At 39.2% G+C, this 15,175-nt stretch overlaps 1 protein-coding gene across 3 annotated transcripts in view; it reads left to right on the top strand.

The window, feature by feature from the left end:
- LOC131224828 (ABC transporter G family member 3) overlaps positions 1 to 15,175 on the top strand; it is a 45,332-nt gene that overhangs the window by 21,192 nt on the left and 8,965 nt on the right. The window lies entirely within an intron of this gene.

Here is a 15,175-nt window from a genome sequence, read left to right as displayed (position 1 = left end):
TCATTCTGTGCTCGAAAATGTTAAATGCCTCCAATGTGGCTAAGCTTTTCTTTGGGGAGGTAGTGCGTTTACATGGTCTACCTAAGACCATAGTGTCTGATTGTGATGTGCGCTTTAATTTTTGGAAGTGAGTTATTTTTGGAAGACATTATGGCACATGATGGGGACAAGGCTTCAATTTTCATTTGCCTATCACCCTCAGACAGACAGTCAAACTGAAGTTGTCAATAGAAGTCTTGGAAATCTGCTTAGATGTCTTGTGGGTGATCACGTCCAAACTTGGGATACCGTTTTGCCTATAGTCGAGTTAGCATACAATAGTTCCATCAATAGGTCCATAAGCATGAGTCCATTTGAGTTCGTGCACTACAAACCTAGGAAACCTGTAGATGTCATACCTATGTTTGTGTCCAATAGGCCATCTGAGTCCGCACATGAGTTTGTCATACACATGAGTTGCATAGTGAGGTCAGGAAGCAAATTAACGTTAAGTAATGAAAAATACAAAGCGTTTGCTGATTCTCATCGTAGGTTTCATGAATTCCAAGTAGGAGTTTATGTCATGGTTCGCATGAGGCCTGAGTGGTTCCCACATGGGGCTGTTAAAAAGTTATAAGCGCGTAGCGCAGGACCATATAAAATAATGCAAAAACTGGGTCCTAATGCATATGTAGTAGACCTTCCACCTACCATGAGAATTAGTTCTACTTTTAATGTGGAAGATCTAGTACATTTAAAGGGTTGTGCCACTTCACCTATTGATCCATCCACAGACCCTCCCACAGACCATGTCATAGTCCCAAATCCATGACCCTTACCTTACCGATCATTCGAGCCATTACCACCTTTACCTTCCTTGCCTACTAAAACATACTGGATACTCAAGCAGTTTTCACTTGACATGGAGGATTTCAGAAATTCCTTATCAAGTGGAAGCACAAGCCGATCTTCGACTGATGGGGACATCACACGCACACGCGCTGCCTCCTACGCACGTATGTACGAAGGAGGGCCCCACCGTCAATCTGGCTCGATGACGACGTCCAGGGAGGGCTTCCTAGTTAGGAGACGAAGTTTTGATTCAAAAGAGTAGGCCCAACAATCAAGAAAAGCCCACCATGGGATCTCATGATCGTGGCCCACTAGTCGGATTGATTTCATATTTTAGGTTTTGCTTATTGTTATTATTTAGAACATCATGAATGTTGTAGATTTCTTTGTTTGGTTTTTATTTTAGTTTACTTCACCGTCAAGTAATAGGTTGCGCACATGGCGCGAGTTTTGGGTTATAGGGTTTTCCTATAAATAGACACCCCTTGTAGTTCTTTTGATTCATTGAAGATTAATAAAAATTCCGCGTTTTTCTACTCTCTGAGTTGTGAAACCTAATTGGGTGCGAAGCCCTCCCTTCATTGAAGGGCTAACTACCGTGGTGCGAAGCTACATCTATTCCGATTCGCCCCCATTCATTGGCATCTCTATTACCCATCTTCCACCATCTCTTCTTCTCATCTCACCCCATCATCTACACTTCGAATCAGTTATCTATTGCAGCAATTCTTCTCTCTACAACAGAATTCCAGATTCTGGCCCTGCAGGAGGGCTGAAACTTCGGCGGAGTATCACGCACAAACCGTGTATCGGATCAAGCTGAGATCTGGGGGTTTTGGAGTTCATCCCTGGCCGACCAGGGCCAAGGTAACCTCTTTTTGAATAGTGGGCTCCACACAAGTGCGGCCGTGATCACACGCAGTGCATTTGGGCCATTGTTGCTATCCACGCACGGGAAATGTCTTCCGGTTCAGTTTTTCTTCTTATTTTACCCTCTCATACCCGTTTTTCATAAACCCTAACCCCAGATTGCATTATCCTTAATTTATTTGCCCATTTTCTCATCCTAGGGTTCCTTGATTTGAAATTGGAGAATCCCTTGGATTAGGGACTGATTCTTATGCATGTGTGGTTGATTTCTATTTCCCTTTTGAGCATTGTTTAGTCCATAATTTTTATTGATCTAGTCCTAGCCCGTGTAGGCCTGGACCCGTACAGATTCCCCTTTGCTTGAATGTTTGAACTTTTGTGTGGGATGTGGAATTTTATGTTATTGTTTTGAATTAGTATGATCTAAGTGTAAAATCTTGCATATCATATTCCAATTTCATGTCCTGCATCAAATTTGGTATCAGAGCTTAGGGTTCTTATAGGGGAATACATTACATGTTAGGGTTAGTTTGTTTGAGTCCTTCATGCATCCAGTTCATCACATATAGCTATTAGAAGACCGTAGTCCCTGATATTAGTTGTTGAAATTTCTATTAGCAGAAAGTTAGCAATTCACATTGCTGTAACTTTCTGTTATTCCCTTATTTTGACAACTATGTTGCTGGATTTTAGTAGCACTGCGTAGTTTCCTTCATATAGTCTTATAGGATCATTTAGTCCTATTTAGTTGCATATAGTCATCATAGAAAGTCCTTAGTTGGAGTTAGCAAGTTGTATGCCCACATGTACGGGTCATGGTTTTGGCTAACACCCTACACTAAACATGTAACAACTGCTAGAGTCACTAAACAAGCTGTCCTAGCAGATCAAGTCTTGGGGTAAGTGCTTGGAACAAAGCATAGATCAACACCTTGACCAAATAAAGGCCTCTCTCAGGACAAACCCTACCATTAGGGAAGACGGCCAATCTCAGGCAGGTAGTCGGGATGATAGACTAATGAATGGAGGTGGCCAAGGAATCAGTCATGGGCATGCACCCGTACCCCCACCCCATGAGGGACATCAAGGCCATTATTTTGAGGGGTATAACATGTGCGGCCTCGTGGCTAGAGAGAGTGCACCAGATGCTAGTGTAGAGTTACCCACTGAGGCCATTCCGGTAGTGGATGAGTTTCGTGATGTCGTTCTTGATGAATCTACCGGATGAGTCTCCCCCTAGGAGGAATATAGAGCATACCAGAACATGGGACACTGTAATACCTATAGTCGAGTTTGCGTATAATAGTTTTGTCGATAGGTCCACAGGTCTCAGTCCTTATGAAGTTGTTACCGGTTATAAACCTGGGAAACCTATTGATCTTATCCCTATGTTAGTGTCCCATAGGCCGTTAGAGCTTGCAGAGTCTTTTGCGCATCACATTCATTCATGGCATCAAGAAATCAGGCAAAAGATCATGACTAGTAATGAACATTACTCACTTTCTGCAGACTAACATAAATGTTTCAAGGAATTCAATGTAAGGGACTGTGATGATCCACATCAGGCCAAAGCGGTACCCTCAGGGAGCCGTTTGAAAATTACATGCGTATAGCAATGGACCATTCAAAATTATAAAACGAACCGGTCTGAATGCGTATGTGGCAAATCTTCCACCCTCCATGGGAATTAGTTACACATTTTATGTGGAGGATCTAATTGTATTTCAAGGGGCCATTGATGCATTGTCCAGCCTTTCGCCTATCCTGATTCCCCAGACCTTTCCCTTGATCCATGGCCCCCTCCAGACCCATTTTCCCAGCCTCTACGTCCCATTCCTACCCATCCCAACCCATTTTCCCAGCTTCTACCTCACATACCTACTCGTCCCGACCCATTTTCCTAGCCTCTACCTCTCATACTTATTCTTCCCGACCTTTCTTCCCAGCCTCTACCTCCCATGCCTACCCTTCCCAACTCATTTTCCCAGCCTTTACGTCCCATACCTACCCGTCCCGACCCGACCCATTTTTCCAGCTTCTATCTCCCATACTTACTCGTCCCGACCCATTTTCCTAGCCTCTACGTCCCATACCTACTCTTCCTGACCTTTCTTCCCAGCATCTGCTCCCCATACCTAACCTTCACACACCCAGAGAGGAAATAGAGGATATTTTGGACCATCAGATAGTTTCAACGTCGGACGGCGGGTTTCAGAAGTACCTGGTTAAATGGAAGTCACGCCCAGTTTCAGACAGCACGTGGCTCACTGAGGAGGAGCTTCAGAGACTTGATCCTGACATCCTGGAGCGGTTCAGGAATTTTATTTCGCCAGTGGCGAAATCTTCGCAGCGGGGGAGAATTGATAGGGACATCACGTGCACACGCGTCGCCTCTCACGCACGTATGTACGAAGGAGGGCTCCACCGTCGATTTGGCTTGATGACAACGTCCAGGGAGGGCCTCCTAGTTAGGAGACGAAGTTTTGATTCAAAAGAGTAGACTCAATAATCAAGAAAAGCCCACCATGGGATCTCATGATCTTGGCCCACTAGTCGGATTGATTTCATATTTTAGGTTTTGTTTATTGTTATTATTTAGAACATCATGAACGCTTTAGATTTCTTCGTTTGGTTTTTATTTTAGTTTACTTCATCGCAAAGTAATACGTTGCGCACATGGCGCGAGTTTTGGGGTATATGGTTTTCCTATAAATAGGCACCCCTTGTAGTTCTTTTGATTTATTAAAGATTAATAAAAATTTTGTGGTTTCCTACTTTTTGACTTGTGAAGCCTAATTGGGTGTGAAGCCCTCCCTTCATCGAAGGACTAACTACTGTGGTGTGAAGCTACATCTATCCCGATTCGTCCACATTCATCGCTATCTTTATTACCCATCTTTCACCATCTCTTCTTCTCATCTCACCCCATCATCTACACTTTGAATCAGTCATCTATTGTAGCAAATCTTCTCTCTACAGCAGAATTCCAGATTCTGGCCCTGTAGGAGGGCTGAAACTTCGGCGGAGCACCACGCACAAACCGTGTATCGGATCTAGCTGAGATTTGGGGGTTTTAGAGTCCATCCCTGGCCGACTAGGGCTAAGGTAGCCTTTTTCTGAATAGTGGGCCCCACACACGTGCGGCCGTGATCACACGCACGTGCGTCTGGGCCATTGTTGTTGTCCACGCGCGGGAACTGTCTTTCGGTTCAGGTTTTCTTCTTATTTTACCCTCTCATACCAGTTTTTCATAAACCCTAGCCCTAAATTGCATTATCCTTAATTTATTTGCCCCCTTTCTCACCCCAGGGTTCCTTGATTTGAAATTGGAGAATCCCTTGGATTAGGGATTGATTCTTATGTATATGTGGTTGATTTCTATTTCCCTTTGATCATTATTTGGTCTATAATTTTTATTGATCTAGTCCTAGCCGTGTAGGCGTGGACCCGTATAGATTTCCCTTTGCTTGAATGTTTGGACTTTTGTGTGGGATGTGAAATTTTATATTATTGTTTTGAATTAGTATGATCTAAGCGTAAAATCTTGCATATCATATTCCAATTTCATGTCCTGCATCATCGACAGTATGTGGATTACAAAGGATGAGCTATAGCATTTAGATCTAGACATTTTGGAGCGCTACAGGAGTTTTAGTCCGCCAGAGGCGAACTCTTCTTAGCCGAGGAGAGTTGATGAGGACATCATGTTACGTACACCCTTACGTACGTATCAGAGAAGGAAGGCTGCACCGATTTTTCTGTTGCTAGGCGAGTACCCGTGATCGTACTGAAGACCCCATGTGTATGTGCGAGCATCTAGAAGACCCAACACTGGGAAGATGCACATGGGCTGCTTTATGGAGTGATTCAGACTGTTGGATCGGAGGGACTCGACGATCGGGCCATTGGATCGCATGGATCACATGATCGGGCCATTGATCGTTGATCGTCCACATCAGTTTTAGACTTTATCATATTTTAAGATTTAGTTTTTTGATTATTTTATATTTGGACACATTATGGGTGTTTTAGTTGATTTTATTTAGAGTAGGGCTAATTTCGTTAAAGCTCACAAGACAGAGATTTTTGTAATTTTTGAAACTTCTTGGATGTATAAAAAGAGAAGGGCGTGTGTGACCTCTCCCTCATTGAATTTTGTGATTAAAAAACAAGAAGAGAAACTATTGCTTTCTTTCTCATCTTCGTTCGATTTGAAAACACTTCTATGCGATTTGGAAGGAAGATTGGTGCGAGGCTAATCTTCATCAACGGATGTACGAGGTCTCCATCTATCCCCACACCATCTTCTCTTTTCTTCTCCATCCAGGTATTCTCTTCAGGTTTTTAATTCTCCCATCTCAAATCATCGTTTTTCTCCAAAAATCCAACTTTCCATACCCATCCACAAACCAAACTCTAATCGGCCTAAACCCATCCTCCCATGCCACACGTGTGACCGTACAACCATACGTGTGAATCCGACCTGCCCCTTTTAGCTTTCCACCTTTATTATATCAAAACCCTATTCCTCCATCCCCGAAACCCCAACCTTAAACCTAAAATCCCTAACTTTCCCCAAATTACCCAAACCTTAATTTTCACCCCAGGATGTATTAGGTTTCTTATTTTAAAATAGACTATACCCTATGCTAATTGGATGTCCCTACATCCATTAGATCCTAGTTTCGTTTTATTTAATGATCTTATGTTACGATGTTCGTAGCTTAGGCCATGATTACGCATGATTTTCTTTTGATTTTCATGATATATGTGATGAATATAGTGATGTTTGTCTATTTTTTTGGTTAAATATCTTAATTCGGTTATCTGATCTCACATGTTACTTAGTTCATGCATCAGTCTTGTATCACCGTTTTAACCCATATATTGCCTTTCACAGTTTACGTACTATGTCAAATTCCCCCTGAGCATCAGATTTGGGAGGTTTCTCTATAAGATCACCATGAAGGAAGCATTTTTTACATTAAAGTGGAGGAGGGGCCAACCACGATTAACAGCTATAGACAATATAACCCAAATAGAATTCAACTTATCCAAAGGAGAGAATGTTTCACTGTAATTAACACCAAGTGTTTGAATATACCCCTAGCAATTAGGCAAGCCTTCAACCGTTCAACCGTACTTTCGGGATGATACTTGATTGTGTAGGCCCATTTGTAACCCACATCATGTTTACTAGTCAGAAGAGTGGTGAGTTCTGAAACTTATCATGGCTAGACTCCAATCGATGGACAAAACAAACATATCCAAAAATTTTAGGAGATAGAAGAAACAACAGAGTATCTGGGAACAAAACTTGATAAAGTGATTGACCCTTTAAAATAGATGAGGGCATCCAATTTACTAGAAATATGCTGTGGGTACTGCATCACTCGAATAACTCTTAAGAACATTCATGTGAATTTAGAGAGCACATGTTACCTCAAGGAGACGATTTTTCCATTCAATCTCGTTTTGTTGTGGGGTGTGTGAGCATAATGTCTAATGTAGGATTCTTGTTTTAGGGGAAAAAAAAGAACTTACTAAAAGCTTTAGACATGTACTCCTTGCATTATTAGACCGAGACACAGGCGCTTTCGAATTAAATTGATTTTGCACTTCCATGTGAAAAGTCTTAAAAATAAAAAATAATTCAGATATATATTTCATTAAATAAAGTCATATCATTCTCAAACAATTATTAATAAATGTAACAAAATACTTTTAACCCAGACCTACAAGATATTTTAATTGGACCCCAAACATCTGAAAAAATTAAAGAGAAAACAACTAAACAACGTTTCTCATTACATGGTGGAAAAGGTGATGATTACTCAACTTACACACATCACACTGTAGACATGACATCAATGACAAGGAAGAAATGACACTCTTAAGAAACTTCAATGATATATGACCGAGATAATAGTATCACTGATAAGCTAAGATGTTTTTATGTGCTGTTGCGTGCGCCCACAACATCACGATCAAGATAGTATAGCTCGTAATGCTCATATCTTCTACCAATCTTCCTCCTTGTCTTTAAGTCTTGGAAAATATGATATGAATGATAGAAAGTGAAGCAACAATTAAGGGATTTGGTTAGTTTCCTAACAGACAAAGGGCTTGAAGGAAATTTTAGAACAAATAAAAGAGAGGATAATGAAAGAGAGGGACTTGCATGAATGGTACCCATTTCACATAATTTGGAATGTGTGCCATATGCTGAAGTGATAATAGAGCTTCTTAATAAGCCATCAATAGACAAAAAAAGAAAAAAAAAAAGGAAAAAAAAAGCATTAGATTGACTTGTTATATGGTCAGATGCTCCAGAGTCAATTACCCGTGTAGTATGAGACTTGGATCTTGAACAAGCCATACTTGAGGTCACAAATGTAGCCGCATGGGTGGAAGTAGCTGTAGAAGTAGTAGGAACATACCGATTTTGTAGATTGTTCAGTAAATTAGAATATTCTTCATAAGTAGAGTAACCATCTCACTAATCATATGTGTCTGTGGAGCAATAGATATAGAATTAGTCAGAGGCCCGCTGATCTCTAGTGTGGGAAGCTTGATTAACCCATGCGGGCTTCCCATGGAGGTCCCAACATTTTTCACTGGAATGATTGGAGAGCCACAATACGTGCACTTCCTACCTCTGCCACGGTAACTTCCCATGTCAACATGACCACTTCCACGACGGCCACCACCATAGCCCCGACTAGAGAACGATGCTCGAGTCAAGCTGTCATTAGCACCGGTTCTTTCCACAGTCCTTTGAGTTTGGAATAGCATTCACCAACAATTTATCTCCTTGTTAGAGCTTGGATATTTCTTTATATAACTAACAATTAAGAGAGATGTTTTTTTTAGATGAATACATCTCTTGTAGAACATCCCACACTTCCATAGCTGTATGCAGAAACATGACATTTGCACTTATGGAGGGTTCCATATTATTCCATAACCAGGTCATAATTTGGGTGTTTTCCTATATTCATTGGTCAGACGTATTGGATTCTTCATCATATTTCCTTGTGGTCAGATATCTCAAGTTTCCCTTGGTTTTGAGAAAAAATTGGATTGGCTTAGACCACTGTAAATAATGTCCCATTTAACTTAATAGACGTTATCTAGACCCCTAAAAATCAGATGAGTTGTATAAATTTAGATTTTGGGTCACTTTTTTTATTTTTATTTTATCTCCATAAGAAATAAAAGAAAGGTGCCTCATAAGCACAAACACGAGCTGACCTAATCCCAATCGATGAACACCATAATTGAACACTTCACACGATGCACATATCACCTCAAGCAAAAGATTCAGCCCACGGGTCCACCACTTGCAACTGCCCACGAAGAAATATAGTCATGAACACCACGTCCAATTTTGGAAAATAGCCCACACGTGAGTAGATATCATTCAAGAAATTGATGACTTCAGTTTCCCATGCACATGGGCCGTTACGAAAAGCCTGACATACAAAAGGAATCGTAGATTTCTTAAGAAATTTTCAGCACAAGCAAGATAAGGGGCACCAAGGGATGAAAGAAAAGAAGAAATAAGATCATTTAGAGAAGAAGAAAGATTAGAAATGATATAGCTTTGATACCATGTAAATTACTTGCAAGAGAGATGAAATAGACAAAAAGAAGGAAAGAGGAGAAAAGAATGCAGAGAGAGTAGCCAGGGCTGAAGCGTGTAGTGTATAACATACCATTTGGCCCTCTGAAGCGTGTAGCGTAAGCTACACAATACTTTTATTTTTTAATTAAAATAATTTAAAATGTGACAAATAATATAAATAAATATAAAAATAGCAAAGAAAAATTAAAGAAAAGGCATAGGATGTTAAATAGATCACTAACAAAAGAACAAAAACAAGAAAGATTATACAATCTCCCAAGTCTCTAGTCACAAATTTGTCAAGTACAAGTTCCATAATGTTCATGTAATCAAACCAGATTAAAAATGTTAAGCATTCTACTCTAAACTCTAGAGGTCTAGAGGTCATCGTCCTCATCATCGTCGTCATCATCATCATCCATTCCTCCACTAACCCTTTCGTCATCAACATCTTCATCTACATCATTCACCTCTTGTATATCCTTATCTCTCTCTTGTACAACAGGAGCAAGAAATCATCCGATAGGACCACCTACACATTAATAAGAGATCCATTGGAATTTCTTTTTTAACTCACTTAAAAGGAGTTGTAGCCTTTCTTTTATTGGAGAAAGGGGTAGGATTTGGACCACCATCTGATGGTGCATTGCTATTAGCTGGATCATCAAAATCTGGAATGGTGCTAACATCAAATGCTGCCTGTCTATCCTCTCCAAGCCAAGATGCATCTCTAGGAAAAGTGGGGTCTTCTTTCTCAGTAATCCTCTCTATAGGGTCCACTTCAGCTCTGCTCTTCATGCTTCTCCCCCGTAACTTTGTATCGTACATGACATAAACTAAAGAATTCAACTTTTGTTGCTCCAGTCTGTTCCTCTTCTTTGTTTGGACCTATCATATAATGATTCACATAAAAAACTTATTAATATACTAAATAACTAATTTAGATTTTAGAACATATCAAACTAATAGAAAAAGAAACTTGCTCAAAAGTACTCCAGTTTTGTTCACAACCCGAAGCACTACATGTGAGACTTAAAATTCGGATTGCAAATCTCTCGAGTTGTGGTGTTCTTTCTCCAAAGCGTGCCCACCAATCATCTACACATTAATTCAAAAAAAAATATATTAGATGTTTTCATCAATTACACAAACATATTATGCATAGAGAATATAAAAGTGCAAATATAAAATCACATGGTGAACGATTAATCATGGTATCTATTGCTAACTCAGAGCCAAGGTCCCCTCTTTTTAATTCATATTCATCCAATTGAATATTAACAGTAACATGATCTTTCCTATCAGGGATCATCCTCAACATGCACTCATATGGCCTACTTTTTATCTAGGGATGTGAAGAGAACTTGTCCGAATACCATATATGAGGATTTAAAACATATCGAGCCGCATGCAAAGGGTGATGAAGCTGTGGAGTCCATCTTTCATCTATCTTGTTCCAAATTAGAAGTTGATTTCTTTTCTACTTGATTGCAATTGAATGCAATATTCTCCTTTGAATCCACTTTGCTTAACACACTCACCAATGGCATGGTGCTCTTCACGCACAAAGAAACTTGTGGCCAAAACTTCAGATCAAATATTATAATAGCTCGTACTTTCACTCATTCTGGCTTTTTAGCCCAAGCACAAGATGACCACTTCTCTGATGAAAACACGGCTTGAAGAGCTGCTTTTTGCTTATAAAGATTACGAAGGGTGAGGTATGCAGTGGCAAAGCATGTCATTGCTGGCTATAGAAGCTTGGTATTGTTTATAAAGCTTCTCATCATGCTAATAACTATCCCATGCCCATAACTATGAATTTTGTAATTTCTCTTGCCTTCTCGAGTGTCTCGGAGTCATCTTCATCTTTCCTATATCTTCCAACATCAAGTCTATGTAATGCGCATCACATGGAGTCTGATATAACATTTTTCTTCTCCATCAACTTCTTCCTGGCACTCACATAGTTTGAATGGTTATCTGTAATAACCTACATCACATTCTCTTCCCCGATTTCTTTTACAACATCGTCAAGATAATAAATTGCCATCCTTTATAGAATCCAAAGCATCGATGGACTTATAAAACTTTATTCCAGCTGAGCTATTTATTAAGAAGTTGATGATGCTTCTATTTTTCCCATCCGTTCAACATCAGACATAATTGTGCAACCATACGTTTTCTAAGATTCCTTATACCACTTCATTAATTCCTCAACATTATTTACTTCCTCCTCGAGTATCCACTTCCTCATCTGATGCATAGATGGTGGCTTTAAACCTAGTCCAAACTTTCCAATAGCCTCACAGAACAAGAAAGTATGGGCTATTGCACAAGTTGAATGCAACTTTCCAATAGCCTCACATAACAAGAAAGTATGGGCTACTGCACAAATTGAATGCTAGAAAAATGTCTCAATCACCCTACAAACTTCTTTTCTCTCTTCCTTCTTCCACTTTGAATTTAATGTATCTTGTTGTTGTTCACTATTTACAAATTGGTCCACTGGACCCTGTTCTCTTACTGGTTGGCTTACCATGCCAGAACCAGAACCAAACACCACTATCATTATCACCACCCCCTACGCTACTAGACTCCGATAAATATGCTGATCCCCCTCTCCCAATGTCACGGAACACCTCATTTTTTTTATTTTTTTTCTTTTCTTCATGATGACCCTTAAGAGCCTTTGCACACTCCCACTTTGCTTCTTCTGTTACTTCCAGGCACGGCATAATCCCAACATGGGTTTTGGCCAAGTTTAAGCACTTCACTCCTCCCGTACACCTTTGCCCATAAAACTTGCATAGTACATAATTCCTATGTGTTTTTTAGTGATCATCAATAACATATTTCCATGCAAAATCTCTCTCTCTCTCTTTGCCTTCCAACATCTCTAATCTTTTCTTAATTTACTGAAACATCACAAATTCACAGATCAACAAATATACACAATTTTTTGTAGGGCCACAACCACACTATTGAAAGAAAATAGGTGAACATTAAGCAACTAACAGATTAACAGTAATAAGAATTCAGTTAGTCAGTCCTAAAACAGTGGTTGTAGTGTATGCAACACTAAAATATGCCATTTTGAATTTTCCATGCAAAACGAGTCTCTAAATGGGCCATTTTCATGCAAAATGGGTCTACAAGTGGGCCATTTCAATGCAAAACAGTAAAACAGTGACCTTACGCAACCAATACTGTCAAACAAGCTTATTCCACAGAACTGACATCCCCAAGATGGAAAAAGAAAACGGCAACCATGTAGAGAAGAAAAATGAAAAAAAAAGAAGAAGAAGTGTCAATCAAATATGGAAAAAAAAGAAGAAAAAAGCATAACAATGTAACTGAGGTTGATACTACTTCACATACCTTTAATCTCTTTCAAATCAAGAAAAAATCTCAAATCGGAAAGGCCCACAGCCGCATGAACATCAGATTGGGGAAATCCTTTTTTTTTTTTTCCTCTGTTTTTGGTTTTATGCCCGTTGGAATTCCACCTGCAGTATCCTCTGATACGGCCGATCAAACCCCTAAAATTTTGCTTCAAATGGATTTGTATTTTGAGAAATCGAAAGTCTTCTTCTTCTTCTTCTTCTTCTTCTTTTTTTTTTTTTTTTTTGCGTCGGAAGCAACGCTACTAGAGTTGAGTAGTGTTTTTAAAACCCTTCTGAAAGTGGTTTAAGTAAATTTTTTTTTTTTAAAGACTTATGAGTCTGGTACTACTTATCATACTTGAAGTCTCTCCAGTTGTACAATTTCAAGCCCCAAGTCAAATGGTTAAGATTGTCCGATGGGTGTAACTACGTGGATGAAGAGTCAGCACGATATGGACCATAATTTGGATGGTCCAAATTGATGTAAGGTATTGCCACATGTGATGCATGTGAGTTGCAACCATTTCCAAAAGACCCCAAAGACTAAGATTCAAAATAACTAAAAAAAGAGAGAGTTGCTGGTAGTGTACGCTGCCAACAATACACACTACACACTATGTAGCGTATGCTAACCCTCCATAACGTGCGCTACATGGGAGGCACACTACCAGTGTGCGCTACGTAGCGTTTTAACTAAACGCTACACTATACACTATGTAGTATACACTACCAAAAGCACTAGTACTAATATTACAAGAAAGCCCTTCTAACCTCATCTCTTAACATGCCCTGTGTGTGCGCGCGCGCGTGCGTGTGTTATAAATAGTAAACAAAGATCTTGAGAGAGAACTTGTTCATGAATGAAGTGTCTGTCAACTTCAATATGCTTGGTATGGTCATGATGAATTGGATTTTTTCTAAAAGTAGTACGAATGGCTACCTTGTTAGCATTCCCCTTGATTCTCAAGTCACACAACAAAATTTTCAGCTATAATAACTCTGCTACGTGTGTCATAGCCCCATACTCATCGCTAGACTTAGCCACCACATTTTGTCTCTTGCTTTTTCAATTGACCAAATTTCCTCATACATAAGCACAATATCCTGTAGTCGACTTTTGTCTTCTACACCAATGGCCCAATTTACATCTGTGTAGGCCTTTATGCATATATGACCATGATTCGCAAATAAAAGACCCTTACCCAGAGGAAGGAAGAGACAAAGGAGAAGAATTACCTGGTTCCTTCATGCAGCCCAATGATTTTTTCATTGGAATCACCTTACAACTCCCATTGCAAAAGCAACGTTTGGCCTTGTACACAACATGGTGTACATTAAGCTTCCCACTGTCGATGCATAGGAAATCTTTTGTTTTCCTATATAACCTAGAGGGTTTTATGTAATAGTATATACAAGGTGTTCCGTATCCGTCAATGTTTTAAATATCGTTATCGCATGATGTATCACACCCTTGGTATACGAATAAATATCGGTTATCGAATGGTATATACCAGTTGTATCGCGTAATGTATCATTGTTGTTGGGAAACATAGGAACATTGGGAAATTGGTCGAATTTTTTAATGAAAGTTCAGGGATTGTTGAAAAAGACATCAATACACGCTTAGAAATTAAAACATAACAAAAAAAAGTACACATAATAGAGGTTTCATTTGTATGGGGTCCTAATATATGTACTTTCCAACTGAACTGATGTGAGTATATTCAAAGTCTATTCTTATAATTTATAAACATAAGAAGACATGTATGGAAACACAAGCAATACATTCAAAAGCAAAAGAAGAATTACTAGATCAGGTTACATACATGTTTAATTTTGTGTTTGGATACAAAGATTGCAATTGATTTGTGAGAAATTGAGAAATTTTGATTTGTCTCAATTTTTCGCAACTTGACCCATCTCCCCCAAATCTCAAAATCGAAGTTCCAAATCCAAGATTTTTCATGGAAAACATGAAGAATAATAGATTTGTAACCATTTGACACTGGTTTAATGTGATTTACAACAAAAACATGAATCGAAAATTGAAAATGCTCACTTGATCGAATAGGTGGGATATATTGGCACTACATGTGCGTTTCGTATCGCACAGGTGGGATACAAGATATATCGTGTGATATATTGGTTGATATTGTTGATATTTAAAACATTGGTATTTGTTACATTATGACCGTAAAGGTTGATACGTATAGATAATGGCCATGACAATTACACGATACGGGGGCGAAAAGTTGCAGCTGGTTTTCTGAGACCATATCGGCCATTATGGGGCATAACACCGTTACCCCCGTAACGGTTGAAAAATGGCTATCTTTTTTTTTTTTTTAAAAAATTTTTTTCCCATTTAAATTCATTTTTCTTCTCATTTTTCCAATTTTCCTATTCCAAAAACTGTCCTAAATTATTCTACAATATATTTCAACCATTTTTATTATATTTT

Source organism: Magnolia sinica, chromosome 14 (genome assembly GCF_029962835.1).
Source record: "Magnolia sinica isolate HGM2019 chromosome 14, MsV1, whole genome shotgun sequence".
Classification (NCBI taxonomy): Eukaryota; Viridiplantae; Streptophyta; class Magnoliopsida; order Magnoliales; family Magnoliaceae; genus Magnolia; species Magnolia sinica.
The sequence above is the reverse complement of the archived record's forward strand: the minus strand, read 5'-3'. Positions and strand labels throughout refer to the sequence as shown.